We start from the raw sequence: 20,433 nt of genomic DNA, 5'->3' as shown, positions 1-20,433 counted from the left end.
GCTGGCTGAAATGTTTTTATAGAATAAAGTGAGTTCACATTGTTTGGAATTGCTTCGTCTATGAGCTTTTGAAACTGAAGCCATCTTTAATGGCCAATTGAATCTGACTTGCTCCAGGTATAATGCAGAATAAAAATTTCAAATAGTGAATGGATTTTAGCTTGATGAGTTGACCCATGACTCTCTCCATGTATTTCAGTGAAATTATGCATTTCCTTTCAATTATGTATTCACAAAGCTTTCCAATCCTTTCACAATTTTCAAAGTTTATTTTATTCATGTGGAGCTCACTCCTTTACAATCTAATGAGATCAAGATTTTTTTGACAGTCCACCAACTACAGTATAGAGTTTAGAGAGATGGCTGCTATCCAACATGTTACATCTCAACTTGGAGCTAATAATTTGCCCCTCCTCACCTCTCATTATGTACCAATCTCTTCCCCCACTGACACAAGAGGGCTGTTGTTTTTAGGGTCACCATGATAAGTTGGAGAATGCTCTTAGGATTTTGATCTCATGACAATGAAGGAATGATGATATTAATCCAAGTCAAGAATCACACAACAATGACCATTTTGGTTTCAGTTCTTTCATATGTAAATCCCAGAACTTTTTTATAATTACATTCTCAAGTGAGCTTTAACAATAGGTGCCATGTTGGCCCAGATAATGCATTGAAGATGTAAGGTGCCCTGTATGAGGCTGGCTGTGCCCCAATGTTCAGACTGATTCTAATCTAAAAAAGGGATTTACAGAATCTTACATGGATTCATGCAGTTTTTGAGCAAAATAAAATGTAATTCTGCAAGTACAAATTTACCGGGGCAATTTGAGTGTCTGTGAGAGAGTGTGTGTGAGTGTGAGTGTAAAGGGGTATAAGTTTGTGAGAGAGTGCGTGTGTACTCACATACACACACTCTCTCACAGACACTCATATCCCCCAAAATGGTCATTGTAAAGGATGAGAGTCTTGCTCAAAAACTGCATGAATCCATGTAAGATTCTGTAAATCCCTTTTTTAGATTAGAATCAGTCTGAACATTGGGGCACAGCCAGCCTCATACAGGGCACCTCACATCTTCAATGCATTATCTGGGCCAACATGGCACCTATTGTTAAAGCTCACTTGAGAATGTAATTATAAAAAAGTTCTGGGATTTACATATGAAAGAACTGAAACCAAAATGGTCATTGTAAAGGATGAGAGTCTTAACAAACAATCCAGCTCTTTTTCAATATCTAATTTCAGTTACATCACATTGTAAATTTTTGCTATAAATTCTGTGTTTATGACCTTATACTCCACAACCACCTGATGAAGGAGCAGCGCTGCAAAAGCTAGTGCTTCCAAATAAACCTGTTGGACTATAACCTGGTGTTGTGTGATATTTAACTTTGTACACCCCAGTCCTACACCGGCATCTTCACATCATTATTCCAAGTCAGAATGGTTTGATGGGGAACCTGTAACTGGTGCTGTTCTCATACATCTACACTTCTTGCCCTTGTATGATAAGGAGCTGTTGGTGTTGGACTGGGGTAGACAAAGTCAAAAATCAACTAGGCAAAAAAATCACACCACACCGGGTTATAACCTGGTAAGATGAAAGACTTAACAGCAATCTAGGTTTGTTCAGGATATTGTATCAGTTGCATGACATTATTATCTTGTGCTATAAATTCTGTGTCTTATGATCCTGCTCCACTAGCTACCTGATGAAGGAAGAGCCTTCCAAAATCTAGTATTTCTAAATAAATCTGTTGGACCATAACCTAGTGTTGTGTGATTTTGAACCTTGTCCTTCCAGGTGCTGGAGACTGTGGGTTTGAAAGTGCTGTCTGAGGAGCCTTTGTGTCTCACTGCAGTTCACCTTGTAGCTGGTACACACTGCTGGCAGGAGTGGTGGGAACAAATGTTTAACTTGATGGGTACTGACTAAGCAGACTGCTTTATCCTGAATGGTAAAAAAACTCCTTGAGTGGTGTCCTCCTGTAATATGTTATCGTCTTTATCTCCCCAATCTACTATCATCTGCAAATTTAAAAATCTTATTTTTAATTCCAAAGACCAAATCTCTGATGTTAATTGACAGAGTACTGATCATTGGGATTATCCCCAGCACATCCCACTGCTTTGAGTAGTTCCCCTTTATTTACCACTCTGTGTTTTCAGTCTTGAAGTCAGCTAACAATCCATTTGGCCACTTTCCTCCAATACTATATTTTCTGGGTTCATTGCTCGTTGGTTTAGGAGGAACATTCTCAAAGGCACTGTTCTGATTATGTTCTTCGAGAGGAGATTAAATTTCTGGGGATGGGATGAGGGAATTGTAATTATTCATTTTGTTGTTTTTTTTCCCACATATTCATGGGACTGTTGGCTGGGTCAGCATTTGTTGTCCATCCCTATCTGTCCTTGAACTGAATGGTTTGCTGGGTCATCTCAGAGGGCAGTTAAGAATCAACCACATTGCAGTCAGTCTGAAGTCACACGTAGGCCAGATCAAGAAACGATAACAGATTTCCTTCCTTAAAGGACATTAGTGAACCAGATGTGTATTTAAGACAATGGCTCAGCAGTTGTCATTTTACAGCTTTTAAGTCCATACAGTTATGAATTCAAATTTTACCATCTTCAAGCAGGATTCAAAACCATATTTCAGAGCATTAGTCTCGGGGACTCTGGATTACTCGTTGAGTGAGATTACCGCTACCTAACCACTCTCCAAATGGTGAGAGATGGCAACATTTTGAGATTCAGAGGGAACTGGGTGTCCTCATGAATGAATTGCAAAGCTTAGTGTGCATGTACATCAAGTAATTGCAAAAGCAAATGTAATATTTTTATTATGAGCAGGGTAATTGAATATAAAAGAGGAAAGATTATGCATGGCATTAGTGAGACCTCACCTGGGGAATCTCCTTATTTAAGGAAGGATATAAATGGATTGGAAGCAATTCAGAGAAGATTCACTGGACTAATTCATGAATTGGATAGTTTGTCTTATGAGGAAAGGTTGGACATGTTAGCCTTGTATTCATTGGGGTTTAGAAGCATAACAGATGATTTGATTGAGACATATGAGATCCTGAGTGATCATGACTGGGTTCATGTAGAAAGGATATTTCCACTTGTGTGGAAGCCCAGAACTAGGGGTCACAGTTTAAAGATAAGAATCATCCATTAAAGACAGAGATGAGGAGAGTTTTCTTTATTCATAGAGCGCTATGAGCCGATGGAACTCTCTTCTTCAAACTGTGCTGGAAACAGAATCTTTGAGATTTTCAAGGCAGAGGTAAATAGATTCCAGTTAACTAAGGGGGTGAAAGGTTCTCAGGGATCTTTGGGGTACAGTGGCTCAGTGGTTAACACTGTTGCCTCACAGTGCCAGGGACCTGGGTTCAATTCCAGCCTTGGCAGCTGTCTGCGTGGGATTTGCACATTCGTCCTATGTCTCCAAGGCTTTCCTCCGGGTGCTCTGATTTCCTCCTGCAGGCAAAAGGTGTGCAGGTTAGGTGGATTGGCCATGATAAATTGCCCCATAGTGTCCAGGGATGTGTGGGTTAGCCATGGGAAATGCAGGGTTACAGGCATTCGGTGGGATGCTCTTCAGAGGGTCCCTATGCAATCGATGGGCTGAATGGCCAGTTTCCACACTGTAGGAATTCTATGATGAGCAGGAATGTGCAGTAATCAGATCAGCCCTAATGGTGGAATAGCCATGATAGCTGAGTGACCTACCCAATGCTTCTAATTTCCTATGTTTGTATGTTCATGTTGCCGTTTATTAGTGCATGTGGGCAACTGAGCACTCGGATGAGAATGCTGAAATCTCATTTGTTAGAGTAGCTAAAGAGTAACAAGTTGCCCTGTGATGTAAATGATCTTTCTTGTGGTTTATTATATTAGCACTTCTCACTGTTGTGAATGGCAACTAGGGACGCGGCCACAACAGAAACATTAGCTTGAGCTTGAAGCAATGCTGCAGAAAGTTACAGACCTGTAAAAGCAAGGACGGTGAACACAACAAGGAGCTGCAAGTTGCTAATGAGACAGTCCTTTAACAATTAATAGCCAGCAATGATGCTCCAGTGAAAGAATTCAAGCAGGGCCCAGAATAAAACAAACACTGAGGCGGGAATTGAACCCAGGTCCCTGGCGCTGTGAGACAGCAGTGCTAACCACTGTGCCACCGTGCCGCCCACCTGAAATCTGAAACAAACATAGAGAATGCTGGAGAAACCCAACTGGTCTGGCAGCATATGTGGAGAGAGAAAAACACAGTTTCCAATACAAGTCCGGCATGACTCTTTTACAGAATGGCTAAAACTTTGATAGAATTTAAACAATCTAGGGGGGTCAAACCAGAATCTTCATAATGAGTTGGGAGCTTTTACGAAACAAAACAATAAGTGCCAAAAAAGATCTGAACCACTTGAAATAGCTTGAGGAACAAAATAGTCAGTGGCTAAAGTGGAACAAACCTTGACTGTGGTAGGTCAGGACAAACAAATCCTGGAACAGCAATTGCTGTCAATGAAACAAAAACCTAACAACACAATGAAGGCAATATCAGTGATGATTGTGGGAATCAATGACACTTTCAGCTGAACCTCACCATCCTGACATTTGGGTGTAACTGTCAATTACCTACATATTATAAACTCATAGACTCGCCTGTTATTGCAACTACTGTAATCTTTTTATTATCTGATACTTACGGCACCAGGAGTGTACCGACTGATCAAATATTCTAGTTAATCAAGACATCCACATAATCAGCGTACAACTGCACACCCAGTAGTAGAAACGTAATTATGGATGTACAACATCACTGTTATACTTTATTTCCAGCATAAATCACTTAAATAATAATGTAATTTTGCCTTAAACAAAACTTACCAGCAGACAGCCTTCTCACCTCACACCCTCAAATGACAACTCGGACATCACAATATTTGAGGAGAAATTGACTTGAAATTGAAATTGAATATTGATATTTCATGTGGGCAGTCACTTGAACAAAATGTATATTTACATTTAGGTACTTAAATGAAAGAAATATAATAATTGGACATCATAATACAGTCTTTGTGGTTTATAATTTTTGCCAGTTTATCAAGGGTGCTTTTTCACAAGATACAGGTTAAAAAGAAGTTTGCTGGAGTTAAAATTGTTCTTTGAGGAGAAAGTGAGGTCTGCAGATGCTGGAGATCAGAGATGGAAATGTGTTGCTGGAAAAGCGCAGCAGGTCAGGCAGCATCCAGGGAACAGGAGAATCGACGTTTCGGGCATTAGCCCTTCTTCAGGAATGAGGGAAGTTGGTCCAGCAGGCCAAGATAAAAGATAGGGAGGAGGGACTTGGGGGAGGGGCGTCGGAAATGTTTAGAGGTCGAGGGCAGGTAGGAGGCCAGCACGGGGTGTCCAGGTGGATGGGGTGTGTTGGAGGCGGGAGAAGGGGTCGTCAGAGGGTGGGCGGGAGTCTTGGTTAAAGAAGTAGGCGCGGAGGCGAAGGCGGCGGAAGAATTGTTCGATGTTTAGAGGTCGAGGGCAGGTAGGAGGCCAGCACGGGGTGTCCAGGTGGATTTAGAGGTCGAGGGCAGGTAGGAGGCCAGCACGGGGTGTCCACATTTCCGACGCCCCTCCCACAAGTCCCTCCTCCCTACCTTTTATCTTGGCCTGCTGGACCAACTTCCCTCATTCCTGAAGAAGGGCTAATGCCCGAAACGTCGATTCTCCTGTTCCCTAGATGCTGCCTGACCTGCTGCGCTTTTCCAGCAACACATTTCCATCTTTAAAATTGTTCTTACAAAGTGGGTTAATGCTGAATGTGCATTGTGCCTTTAAGCAAGGTCATCATTAAGGACTCTGTGTGCTGTGTGCAATGCTGCAAATTTATTTGGCAGTTCGCCGTTGGTGAGTTTACACGCTACACATTCAGAAATCAGTTGGTTGCTGGAATAACACGAAGTATGGAAGCTGGAGATCTGAAACAGATAATGCTGGAGTAATTCAGCACGCCTGACAGCATCTGTGGAGAGAGAAACAGAGCGATCATACAGCACATCCATTCATGTTGGTAATAAGGACAGTACTGACTGTGCTCAAAACACTATGTGCTTGGAAAACTTCAAAAATAATGACTCATGTTAGATATGATTCGTGTTTGGATAGTACTTACTAAACACTCACAGCTGAGCTAAAAATGGCATTAACAACAATTCATCAGTTGGGTTTGCAATGGGATTTACTTATGTCTGCTGGAAGTTACAGGCCTTAAACCAGTTTGGCCTCTCATTAAGAGCCAGGTAAGGGTCCGGGGATTGTGGTGGTGTGCAAGGTTTCAGCAGCAGGAGTCCTGACAGCGTGAGCCAGGGGGAAGCTGGGAAGGTAAATTTGAACGTAAAACACTTGTGAATCAGCAGAGTGAAGGATGAACAGGAGTGGAAGCAAACACGGCCAGTGCTGGGTAAATGAACTAATATATTCAGGTAGTGGCAAAACCCGAAACACTGCATGTGTAGTGTCTCCCACCCATCCTAACCAAAATAAACAACTCTGTGTGGAGGGTTGGGAAGGTGAGGATTTTTAAAAATCTCTTTCAGCTATTTAGAGCAAGGGGTTGAACACGAGGGCAGTTGCATGCTCCTCTTGCAGGATGTGGGAGGTAAGGGTCACCACTAGTATCCCTCCTGATTTCATCTGTGAGAAATGCATCCAACTCCAGCTCCTCACAGACTGCATTAGGGACCTGGAGCTGGATGAACTTTGGATCATTTGGGAGGCTGAGGGGGTGGTAGAGAGAAGTGAAAGAAAGGTAGTCACATCTAAGTTAACAGGGTAAAGGTAGCTGGGTGACCGTCAGTTGAGGGAAAGGAAATAGGCAGACGGTGCAGGGATCCTGTGTGGCTGTTCCTCTCAATAATAGGTATACCACTTTGGATACTGTTGAGGGAAAGCCATAGTGACCAGATCTCTAACACTGAGCCTGAAGGGAAGGGAGCAGAATAGGAGAGCGATAGTGATAGGAGATTCAATGGTGAGAGGAACCGACAAGAGATTCTGTGGTCGCGAACGAGACTCCTGGATGGTATGTTGCCTCCCAGATGCCAGGGTCAGGTACACCTCGGATTGAGTCTGCTGGATTCTTAAGGGGGAGGGGAAGCAGCCAGAAGTCGTGGTACACATCAGTATCAATGACAGAGATAGGGAAACAGAGCAAGACCTGAAACATGATTATAGAGAGTTAGTTTGGAAGCTAAAAGACCAGAGTAGGAATCTCACAGTTGCTACCGGTGCTATGGGCTAGTGAGGCTAGGAACGGCGAGCAAGTGCAGATGAACACGTGGCTGCAGAGATGGTGTAGGAGGGAGGGCTTCAGATATGTGGATCATTAGGATACCTTCTGGGGAAGGTTGCACCTGAACTGGAGGGGCACCAATATCCTGGGCGGGAGGGGTCCATGTTCATAGATCCCTCAAAGTTGTCACCCAAGTTGATAGGTTTGTTAAGAAGGTATGTGGTGTTTTGGCTTTCATGAGCAGGGTATGGGTTTAAGAACCATGAAGTTATGCTGCAGTTCCATAATGCCTTGGTTAGACAACACTTGGAATATCGTATTCAGTTCTGGTTACCTCATTATAGGAAGAATTTGGAAGCTTTAGAGAGGATGCAGAAGAGATTTACCAGGATGCTGCTTGGACTGGAGGGCATTCTTATGAAGAAAGGTTGAGGGAGCTAGGGCTTTTCTCATTGGAACAAAGAAGGATGTGAGGTGACTTGATAGAGGTGTACAAGATGATGAGAAGCATAAATAGAGTGCATAGCCAGAGATTTCTTCTCAGGGTGGAAATGAGGGGACATAATTTTAAGATGATTGGAGGAAGGTTTAGGGGAGATGTCAAGAAATAAGTTCTTTACACAGAGAATGGTGGGTGCATGGAATACGCTATCAGTGGTGGTAGTAGAGTCAGATACATTAGGGACATTTAAGTGACTCTTGGATAGACACAAGGATGATTGTAAAATGAAGGGTATGTGGTTAGTTTGATCTTAGAGTAGGATAAAAGGTTGGCACATCATCGAGGACCGAAAGGCTTGTGGTGTGCTGTATTGTTCTGTGTTGTCTGTTCTAATAGTTCCTGGTGCAATTTCCATGGCAACACCGTAACCAGTCAGCACCTTTTTCTCATGCAGTGTATGTCAACAGTTGCTCCCTTTCAAATCTGTCCTTCTTGCATGTACCCTCATGATTGGAAGATAAAAAGCTTAGACAGCATTTCTCCGGTTTCAAAAATACTAAGGATCACTATTCTGTGTTACATTGTTCAGGCCTTTGCTGGCATACTGAAGAGTTACAATAGCAGTGCTTGCCAGATCCCTGAAGTGAAACGACAATTTTATGAGCTGTCACCAGTAGACCCTTAATAAGCCTTGTTGATCAGAAGACTGGAGTACAGATGGGAACACTCTGTAACAGCTTTGCCATTGGCACTTAGGATAATTCAGATGATTGCTGTGTTTAATCATTTGGTATGAAGGACAAAGGAATGAGTTTGAGACTCACTCCTGGTACATTGTGTTAAAATCATCAATCACTCGCTATTTTATTTGATTGCTAATAGAATTACAGAGCTCAACTAAAGTGAACATATTGGCCTGGAACATTTTTTCAAAGCTTAATGTCTCAATATTATTTTATTTTCAAATCTGATAAATATGATAGTGATTACATTAGAGCAAAACATACTTAAAATTATTTACAGTGACATTGTTAATGTTTTAATTGTTGAAAAACTTTGGTTTTCTATTTCCATAATCAATTTATCTCATCCCTTGAAGGCATTACGCTATTTCTGAGGTACAGTTTGATTGATAGTGTGTTCCCAGTATCATATGTGATTCTCCAATATTGACGTCGTACATTTGATGTTGAGTCAGAGCAGCCTCTTTGATCATGGGTGGCAGAGGCAGGACCATCATGGTGGTGCTCTATTCTGTTTTTTCCCTGAAATTCATCCTCACACTGCTACAGCCGTTAGCAATCTGCTAGGGGAGCATTGGCCAACTTTCTTCCTTTGAACTCAGTGTCGCTGAGACTCAGTACTCTTCCTATCCTGCTGCATGTGAGATAGTATACAGGTAGGAAGCTGGAAGACCACAGCAAGTCAAGCAGCATCAGGAGGTGGAGAAGTTGACATTTTGGGTGGAACCCCTCTTCAGGACTAGGGGTCGGTCTAAGGGGAGCTGCAGATAAAGGGGGTGGTGGGGGGCAGGGTGGTGAGTAGGGGAGAGGTGAAGACTGGCAGTGGGTATGACTTGGTTGGTCAATGGGAGGAATGAATCTGGTAAGTGACTAGGAGGAGTGGAAGGGAGGGCGAGAGATGAGAAGGGAGTCGGGGGATCGGAAGGAAGGTTATCTGAAATTGGAGAACTCAATGCTGAGTTCTCTGAATTGTAGGCTGTCCAGGCGGGAGATAAGGTATTGCAAATCCCATCATGGCAGATCTTGAAAGTTAAATTTAGTGAAAAATCTGGCATAAGAAAGTCAGTCTAATGGTGACTATGTAAACACGGTCAATTGCTGTAAAAACCCATCTAGTGTACTGATGTCGTTTAGGAAGGAAATCTGTCATCCTTACCTGGTCTGGCCTCCATGTGACTCCAGACCTACAGCAATGTGGTTGACTCTTAAATGCCCTCTGGGAAATTAAGAGTGGACAATAAGACCTGGCCTCGCCAGCAACGTCCACATCCCATGTACAAAGACAAATAATGGATGAATTTGACTTATGGAACAATATTTCCTGGAATTTAGCTTACTGTCAATATTGTCATAAGTAACAACGTATCCTGCAGTGTATACATCCAATGAATGAGTTAATGCTAATCAGTAATTAGCGTTCTGCTTCTCACATCTTTCTCTACTGGGAAGTCTTTAGCGATCCTACAGATGACAATAATTAACTTTGCTCAATGAAAGAAAGACTGCGTTAGTTGGAAACACATTCATTCTAATGTATAAAGCATGAAGCAATCCCTATCCTATGGGGACAATGCAAAATTAAAATATAATTTCACAAAGCTCTAGCTATTAATCAGACTTGAAACAAATGTATGAATAATTCAGAATAACAGAGCATGGATTTCTTTACCCTAGGGAGCTCTAGGACTTTTGAAATAGATGAATGATTTTAGCACATAATGATGATTCAAAGAGATAATGAGGGAAGCACTTGGACTGTAGAAATATAAAGTATATAGAACTATACAGGACGACTGGTCAGTGCTAGTATTTATTGCCCATGCAAACACCTCCCCCTCTGTGTCATCCTGCCCGATCACACTCTATTCCCTCATGTCTCCCTCACGAGCTTGTCTCACATGTTTAGAGACAAAAAAAACTGCAGATGCTGGAATCCAAAGTAGACAGACAGGAGGCTGGAGGAACACATCAGGCCAGGCAGCATCAGGAGGTGGAGAAGTTGACATTTCAGGTGTAACTGCAAATTCCGAAACGTTGGCTGTTGTTGTTCATTGGAGATTGCTGTGGTAAATTAACTGTGGTGGCTCTGACACGACAATGTTGATTACACTTCCAAAGTATCAGCAAAAGTTTTTAAGGTATATGGTAACTGTGAGCGATAAATAATAACATGAAAATATTTATTTTCTATCCTAGATAAATGGTGAACATTCATTCTAATTTTAATGCTAACTCTTTGGGCTTCTGCATTTCTGATGCACCCAGAAACATTGCAGGTTTCAGGATTTGATAACATTTGATACAATGAGTTACGGGGTGTTTGGCACTAGTTTTAGCCAGTAATTGGCATGACATTTGCCACTCTATTAGCAGCAACAGAAGATTTATGTGTTGTACCATCTCAGCAGGGCATGGATGACAGAAATGTGTTGCATGCAGCTCCCGGCAAGAGTTCAGAACAACAAAGTACTGTGGCTTTGACAAGAGATTGCTGCGAAGGGAAATCAGTCCATCACAATGGGAAAACATTTTCAAAACACATCATCTGGAGTTATTTTTAGGAGGAATGGGAAAAGTTTCTAATCCTAATATAGAAGTTATGTTACGAATCACAAATTGCCTTAACATGCATACACCGCTGCATTGTAACTGTGCCAACCTTGATTTCTTCTGACCTTGAAAGCTCCCGAGGTATTCTCTGTTCTGCTAATTTTGGCCTCAGAAGCACTATCGCAATTTTCATCACTCCATCATTGGCTGCATGTCATTAACTGACAAACCCCCTGGCCTCTGAAACTCCCTTCCAAAACCTTGATACCTCTCTATATCATTATCCTCCTTTAAGCCTTACCTTAAAAACCAGGTCTACACAAGGGTGTAAGGGTGTAAATCTCCTGTGCTCTTATTGAGCATGTTTAGGAATTCTTTCAAATTGTGGACCAGAAGAAACCACAATGATCACAATTGTGATGCTAAAAAGTATCATTCTTTCCTCTACATTAGGTCACATGCTCTTCGAGTCATTTGTCAATGTGCACTGGTGATTCATGCTTATGATCACATTTCATATCATAGCGGGAGGTGGTGACACAGTGGTAATGTCACTGGCCTAGTAATCCAGTCTACCAGAATAATGCCCTGAGGGATGTGGGTTCAAATCCCATCATGACAGATCTTGAAAGTTAAATTCAATGAAAAACTTGGCATAAGAAAGTCAGCCTGATGGTGACCAGGTAAACACAGTCAATTATTGTTTTTTTTTAAAAAAAATCTCGTATATTGATGTCCTTTAGGAAGGAAATCTCTCATCCTTACCTGGTCTGGCCTACAAATGACTTGACACCTACAACAACATAAAGGTAACCATTTTCTGCTCTTTCTCCTTTCCTCTTGTGCACCAGAGCCACCCATTTTGCCATGCACTTGACTTCTCCTGATACCACCCGCCTAAAGCCACCCCCAAATCCCTCTCCGCACAAACACAATAGTATGAAAAAAAATAGAGAGGAGGATGGTCACAGGAATTTTGTGCACTACCTCGCTTCGCTCACTCTGCCTGAGGGTCACCCATACCCTTTCTACCTATTCAATCTTTACCTGCAGTCTGGTCGCCTCACCAATCACGCTATCCATGATAATTGAGGCATCACAGATGCTCCCCAGTGAGTCCACATGCCAATCCTGCCCCTACTCCCAGATAAATGGTGTCGGCCTCAAGCCTAGCCATGATTTATGCTGTCCTTCTCTGTGCTGCTCCCTCACGGGATCAAAGGTAAGAGATGGTGGTGAGCTGTTGAATTAGAGTTTTAAGTTTGATTCACTGTCACGTGTACTCAAGCACAAAAAATATAGGAGTACAGTGAAAAGTGAATTATGACCTTCAGCCTCTGCTGCCTTAGCAAAAACAATCTAATTTTGTCCAAACCTCACCTTATAGTTTATACACTCCAATCCAAGTAACATCTTGGTAAACCTCTTATGTACCTCTCCAAAGCCTCCACTTCCCTCTGATATTGTGGTGACCAGAACTGCACACAATACTCACAATGTTGCTGAGCTAAAATCTTATACAGTTGCAATGTGAATTGCTAACGTTTAAACTCAATGCCCCAGTTGGTGAAGACAAGCCTGCTGTCTGCCTCCACTTATATTGCCACTTTCAGAGAGCTATGGATTTGGACCCCAAGATCTCCCTGTACATCAATGATCTTAAGGATCCTGCCATCATATCTGCCATCTATATAACTGTATGCATTATCACACATGCCCATCTATAAAAGGGTGCCATTCTTTAAAGGGAAAGAGGGAACATTGTATAATGGCACAGATTCCAGACTTCGCAGACAATGTACCTTTAAGACAGTTACATGACATCATGACATCTGACCTTCCTGCATAAAGGCATCTTCCTTGGCTTCAGTCACACTATGGTATGGGATCCATGAAATCAAACAGCTATGTATGTGCAATTGTACAGCAGCATCAGTATGCACCACTTTGTCTGCAAGTGGAAGCACATTTAAGACAGAAATCAGGAGAAATTTCTTCTCAGAGCGTAATGAGTCTGTGGAATGTTTTACCATGGATGGCTGTTGAGGCTGGGTCCTTAAGTATATTCAAGCCTGAGACAGACAGATTTTGAATCAATAAGGAAATCAAGGGTTGCATGGAAAAGGCAGGTAAATGGAGTTTAGGATTATAAGATCAGGCATGATCTAAATGAAAGGTGGAGCAGACTCAATGGGCTCCTAGATATGATTTTATATTGTGACCTTGCAGATAGTCAGCATTGTACAGAAACTGTAAGCTGTCTGACTCAACAAAAACCCAGGTTTTATGGTATATGTTAAGTGGACTAACATATACAGATAATCAGACAATACATACCAAACCATCTTCTTGAAGAAAACTAAATGGCGTTACAAGCCATATGAGAGGACAATTAAAAGTCAACCACATTGCTGTGGGACTAAGGTCATATGTAGACCAGGCCAGGCCAGGTAAAAATAGAGGATTTACCATGACTGAATGTGACTTTTCATTTCAGTTTCATATAATTGATTGAATTTAAATGCCCCAGCTGCTGGAGTGGGATTTGAACTCATGTCTGTATGACATTGTTCAAATATCTGGACTATTTTTCCACTAACATGACCAGTCAATATAATACACAGGGTGTGGATTAGATTAGATTCTCTACAGTATGGTAAAAGGCCATTCAGCCCAACAAGTCCACACCACCCCTCCAAAGAGTAAACCACCCAGACCCATTCCCCCACCCTATATTTACCCATGACACAATGGGCAATTTAGCATGGTCAATTCACCTGAACTGCACATCTTTGGATTTTGGGAGGAAACCAGAGCACCCAGAGGAAACCCACGCAAACATAGGGAGAACGTGCAAACTCCACACAGACAGTTGCCTGGGGTGGGAATCAAACTCAGGTCCCTGGTTCTGTGAAGCAGCAGTGTTAACCACTGAGCCACTATAGCCAGAAGAATCAGAGGTGCTCAAGAGATCAGACTTTGAACAGTGCAGCGATCTCTGAGAAACATAGAGTTGGTTATCCATCATTGATTAAATCATGTACTTTGAGTGCAGTTGCTGAGGTTGTATCATTATTGTGTTTATTGTAGCAAACATTCTCTTATTAGGTGAGCATTTAGAACATAACATCGAGTCATACAGCATGGATATAGACTATTCGGCCCAGCTCATCCATGTCAACCAGGTTTCCTAAACTGAACTATTCTTATTTGAAAATAAGAACTCGAAGCAGGAGTAGGCAATTCAGCCCCTCAAGCCAGCTCCACCATTCACTATGATCATAACTGATCTCAACTTGGCCTGAACTCCACTTTCCTGCCCAGTCTTCATAACCCTTCAACATGTTACTAATTAAAAATTTGTCTGTTCTCTCCTTAGATTTACTCAATGTCTCAGCACTCACCACACTCTGGGAGTAGTGAATTTCATAGATTCATGACCCTTTGAGAGAAGTAATTTTTCCTCATCTCTGATTTGAATCTGCTACCCTTGTCCCAGAACTATTCGTTCTGAATTGCTGCATGCCTTGGAGATTTGGGTAAACGTTTAGCAATTTATTATGTAAATGGAGAGCAAAACACTGTGTTTGGGCTACCTCTGCCGCAGTAAGTAAGTTGTTGTAATGAAATTATACTGACAGTACAGCCTTAATGCATACAGGCACAATCCCCTGTTAAGAGAGAGAGTGACTGTGAACTGAGGTTGAGCTAATCATATGTAATGTTGCTTATCCTCATCCTATTTTGTAATTAGTATAACTGAGCCAATCACAGGAATTTATTAACAACAAAAAATTTGATAAGCTGGCTCTTTATTTTGAATTTAGCATTACAAATGAGCCCTCAGAGAGGAAACAATTCTAAAAAGTATGAGAATTAGGAAAATTTAAATATTTCTGATGTTGAAGGTGTTCCCTGTCTGTGCCATAATGTTTAGATTGGATCTAATCTAAAAAGTGAGTTAACAGAGTCTTACATGGATTCATGCAGTTTTTGAGCAAATCACAGCTCAATCAAGTTAGCAAACACACCTCGCCCTTCACAAGTTGTGCTGCCTTTTCATTTGCAGACAGGTTCTTTTGCAAATCTTCAACCATGATTAATTTTACAAAGCACCCAGTAATTTACATAAAAAAGAAACTGCTATATACTAATAAGTCTCGTCAATGTTTCTCTCTGAGAACCCGTATTCCTCACTGACCTGTTCAGTCAGGTGCTTTAATTTTTAAATTCATGATAAAGTTACACTCAAATGCCCTTGGAGGCTGCACCACTGCAGTATCATTACTTTATTAGAATTTGCGTGATTTTCCTGCCCATTTACATATGACACAAATGGTTCAAAAGGTGTGAGGAAAGTAACGACAATTAAAGAGGATTGAGCGGTTGAGTTTTGTTTGAGATGAGGGTTAATGTGCCATGACAAAGCTTAATTAACAGTTGTAATGTTATACTGATCTGCTCATATTTAAGTGAAAGTAAATTATTTCTCAGCTTATGCTGGGGTTCAAGATTGAAATTGCAGTTGAATCTCAACAAACACATATTAATGCATGATCCTAAAGTAATTATGTTCAGATCTGAATGAAAAGGAAGCAATGTATTTGCAAATCTTGGATCATGACTAATTTGATAATGTGCTCAGTGATTTGATCAGAGACTGTAGTAGCAGGTTGCATCATTACTTATGCAGCAGTGGAAGATTCTCTCCATGTCGGCACGCCCCATGCTGAGAGAATATCAATATAACGTTCATTCAGATATTTTGATATTAGTGTTGACTGGTTTGCTTAATTGCCTGCCTATTGCACAAAATAATAAAACAAAACATTCATAATGCAAAATGTTTTCATTTTCATGTCAAGGTAATCCTTCATTATTGAGTTCAGCTGCCTAGCCTTTTACTAATTAGTGTTTAAAAAGCATCTGGATGGGTATATGAATAGGAAGGGTTTGGAAGGATATGAGCCAGGTGCTGGCAGGTGAGACTAGATTGGGTTGCGATATCTGGTCGGCATGGATGAGTTGGACCAAAGGGTTTGTTTGTGGGCTGTACATCTCTATGACTCTAGATGAAGCCAATACTTGAAATGACAGACTTCCACTGCAAGGACTCAACAAAATTGAACAACATGTCAATTACATCTGTTAGGATTGAACATAAAGTTGCAATCATTATTGTGTTAATGTTTGTGTATATGTGATAGATGAGTGGAAAAAAGAGGAATTAGATTTCAGAGTGAAACCATGTCAGTGATTCACATGCCATGATGATTTGTTCTTTGAAGATTGTGGGGAAATTGTTCTGTGCTCATACTGACGAACAGGACATCTGTTGGTAGAGGTGAGATGTAGAGTACCTAAATGGCTCATCTGGACATAGGTCCATTGGGCCAAAGTACTGGAAAACCTATCTCCTGTTATCTCTCACAATTCAACACAACTTTAAGAACACACTTATGATATCTTCACTGTATACCATAACGTGTGACCTAAGGTATGAAGCTCTCAGATTCCATCTGAACTTAGGCCAAAAGACCATAAGATATTGGAGCAGAATTATGTCATTTGTCCCACCAAGTCTGCTTTGCCATTTGATCATGGCTAAAATGTTTCTCAACCCATCCTGCTACCTTCTTCCCTTAGCCTTTGATCCCCTCACTAGTCATGAACTGATCCATGTCTATCTTAAAGACACTCAATGACTTGGTCTTCACAGTATTCAGTGACAATGAGTTGCACAGAGTCACCACCCTCTGGCTGAAGAAATTCCTCCTCATCTCAGTTCTAAAGAGTTGTGCCTTCACTTAGAGCTTGTGCCATTGGGTCTTTGTCTCTTCTCCTGCTGGAAGCATCTTCTCCACTTCTACTCTATCCAGGCTTCTCTGTGTTTTGGAAGTTTTAATCAAATCACCCCTTTTCCTTCCAAACTTTATTGAGTACAGACTCAGAGTCCTCAAATGCTCTTCATGTGACAAGCCCTTCATTGTGGGGATCATTCTTGTAAACCTCCTCTGTACCCGTTTCCAAGACCACCACATCCTTCCTTAGATGCAGGGCCCAAAATTGCTTGCAATAATCCAAATGCAGTTTGACTAGAGTCTTGTACAACCTTAGCAGTATATCTCTGCTCTTGTATACTAACCCTCTTGAAAAGAATGCTAACATTGCATTTACCTTCCTAACTGTCAAATAAACCTGCATTTCAACTTTAGAATCCTGAACTAGGACAGCCAAGGTATTTTTTGCTTCAGATTTTCAAAGCCTTTCCCTATCTAGAAAATAATCTACGTCTCTAATCTTCCTACCAACGTGTATAATCTCACATTTTCCAACTGCAACTTCTTTGCCCACTCTCCTAGCCTGACTTCTGCAGCCTCCTCACCTCCTCAACATTATTTCTGCCTCCACCTATCTTTGTGTCATCTTCAAACCAAATGATAATGCTCTCAGTTCCTTCTTAATGTGTAACGTGGTTGGTTGTGGTCTCAACACTGATGCCTGTGAAACTCTACTAGTTACTGGCTGCCATCCTAAAAAAGACCCTTTTATCCCCATTCTCCGCAATTGTGAGTCAGCCAATCCTGCATGGTGTCAAGCTTCTTGAGCTTTGATGGAGCTGCACTAACTCAGGAACGTGGGGGGTATTCCATCACACTCTTGACTTTTGCCTTGAAGCTGGTGGACAGAATTTGAGGAAGGATCCTTGTTGAAGGATGCTCAACCCCCGACCCGCTCTTGAAGCCACGGTATGTATATGGTGAGTGCAGCACAGTTTTTGATCAATGGTCACCCTCAAGATGTTGATAGTGGGCGATCCTGTGTTGGTTATTTCATCAAACGTCAGGGGGAAATTGTTAGAATCTCTCTTTATCAAGATGATCACTTCTGGCACTTGTGTGGTGTCACTTGCTACTTTTCAGCTCGAGCCTGGATATTATGCAGGTCTTGCTGCATTTGGATATGGACTACTTCAATGTCTGAGGAGGCACAAATATTGACATTGTGCATTCATTGACAAACAGCCCCATTTCTGACGTTTTGATAGAGGCAGGGTCATTGATGGAACAATTGAAATGGGGGGGACAGTCTGTACCTAACATTCAGAAATGAGCCTGACAGAAGTAATCAATAATAGTATCATAGAGTCATAGAGTCAAAGAGATGTACAGCATGGAAATAGACCCTTCGGTCCAACCCGTCCATGCCGACCAGATATCCCAACCCAATCTAGTCCTATCTGTCAGCACCCGGCCCATATCCCTCCAAATCCTTCCTATTCATATACCTATCCAAATGCCTTTTAAATGTGCCTCCACCACATCCTCTGGCAGCTCATTCCATACACGTACCAAGCTCTGTTTGAAAAAGTTGCCCTTAGGTCTCTTTTATATCTTTCCCCTCTCACCCTAAACCTATGCACTCTAGTTCTGGACTCCCCAACCCCAGGAAAAGACTTTGCCTATTTACCCTATCCATGCCCCTCATAATTTTGTAAACCTCTATAAGGTCATCCCTCAGCCTCCGACGAGGATTTTGGAGATGGTCAACATGACTCACTGAGGTTTAAGATAGTTATGGAAAAGGATATGGATAGGCTGGGATTTTAAGGTTCTGAACAAACAAAAGACAAATTTTACAAAGATACAATATGATTTGGCCTAAACAGACTGGAAGTAGCTAATTGCAAATAAAGCTGTGTCAGAGCAACTAGGAGGAAATAGCGAGAGTCCAGGGCAAACGTTACCCTGTAAACATAAACACTGGATCCAAGACCAGAGAACCCTAGATATCAAGGGACATAAAAGTTACAATTAATGTACCACAGTATCTGAGGTGTCAATATGGTAGAGACCATGGAGGTATGTGAAACAAGCAGAGGGGAATGTAAAAGGGAAATCAGGGAAGCAAAGAGAGTGCAGGAAAACATTGGAAAGTGGAATAAAGAAAAACCCAAAGGGTTCTTTTCAATATGTAAAGAATGAGGAGTAACTAGGGAATGAGTAAGACCTGTTCGGGAGCATGGAGATAATCTGTTTTGTCAACACAGTTCTCGCTTAATACTTTGTATTGATTTTCATTATAGGAAAGAACAATGAACTAGGATAGACAGAACATAGAAGATAGAACATAGTAACTGTATCTCAGTATTCTCCTCACCAACCTGATCTTTTTATTTAGCACTTCCACTATCTCCTCTGACTCCATGCACAACTTCCCACTACTATCCTTGACTGGCCCTAATCTTACTCTAGTCATTCTTTTATCCTTGATATACCTATAGAAAGCCTTCCGGTTTTTCTTGATCCTATCCACCAATGATTTTTCAAGTCCCCTCCTGGCTCTTCTTAACTCTTTCTTTGGAGTTCTCCAGGCTAACCTGTAACTCTCAAGTGCCCTAACTGACCCTTCACATCTCATCCTAATATAAGCCTTCTTCTTCCTCTTGACAACTTTCTAATCAAACCATGGCTCCCGCGCTCGACAACTTCCTCCCTGCCTGACCAGTACATACTGATCAAGGACAGAATACATCCGCACTTGGAGAGACACAAGTTAATTAGGGATAGACAGCATGGATTTGCTAATGGAATGATGTGGAAGTGCCAGTTTTGGACTGGGGTGGACAAGGTCAGAAGTCACATGTTACCAGGTTACAGTCCAATGGGTTTATCTGAAATCACAAGCTTTCGGAGAGCTGCTCCTTTGTCTGGTGAAATGAAAGAGAATTCCATGCCTGTGTGTTTTCCTCTCATTTCACCTGACAAAGGGGCAATGCTCTGAAATCTTTTGATTTCAATAAACCTTTTGGACTATAATCTGGTATCGTATGACTTCTGACCTTGTCCACACCAGTCCATCACTGACACTTCCACATCACTGAATTAACAAATCCATACTGACTATCCTTAATTAATTAGTGTCTAGTTTGTGTTTGACAAATTTGATTGAATTTTTAGAAGAAGGAAGGAGGAGGGATGATGAGGATAATACATTTGATGTGGGTATGCATGGACATTAGCAAGGCTTTTACTAAGGTTCCTCATGGTAGACTTAGTCAAGAAGGTGAAAACCCATGAAATCCAAGGTGAAGTGGCATGCTGAATCCACAATTGGCTGAGAGACAGGAAGCAGAGGGTGATGGGAGAGGACTATTTCTGTGACTGCAAGTCTGTTTCCTGAGGGGTTCCACAGGGCTCAGTGCTAGGGCTCTTGCTATGTGTGGTGTTCATTAAAAAATAAAATTAAAGGTAGGGGGTGTAATCAAGAAATTTTTGGAATGACATAAAAACTGGCAGAGTGATATGTAGTGGGGAGGATAGCTGAAGACTGCAGGAATATGTCAGCAGAATGCTCAGGTGAGCACAGTAGTTGCAAATGGAATTGAACCTGGA

At 41.6% G+C, this 20,433-nt stretch overlaps 1 long non-coding RNA gene across 1 annotated transcript in view; it reads left to right on the top strand.

The window, feature by feature from the left end:
* Positions 1-6,278: 6,278 nt before the first annotated feature.
* LOC148150010 (uncharacterized) overlaps positions 6,279-20,433 on the top strand; it is a 31,251-nt gene continuing 17,096 nt past the window's right edge. The window contains exons 1-3 of the long non-coding RNA XR_015757135.1: positions 6,279-6,311; positions 11,782-11,847; positions 14,418-14,491. This is a non-coding gene — a long non-coding RNA (uncharacterized LOC148150010). The remainder of the gene's footprint in view (positions 6,312-11,781; positions 11,848-14,417; positions 14,492-20,433) is intronic.

The sequence above is a fragment of the Chiloscyllium plagiosum genome, unplaced genomic scaffold (genome assembly GCF_037043375.1).
Source record: "Chiloscyllium plagiosum isolate Xiang-an unplaced genomic scaffold, Cpla_swu_hap1 HiC_scaffold_5, whole genome shotgun sequence".
Taxonomy (NCBI): Eukaryota; Metazoa; Chordata; class Chondrichthyes; order Orectolobiformes; family Hemiscylliidae; genus Chiloscyllium; species Chiloscyllium plagiosum.
This window is presented reverse-complemented; position numbering and strand designations above follow the sequence as displayed.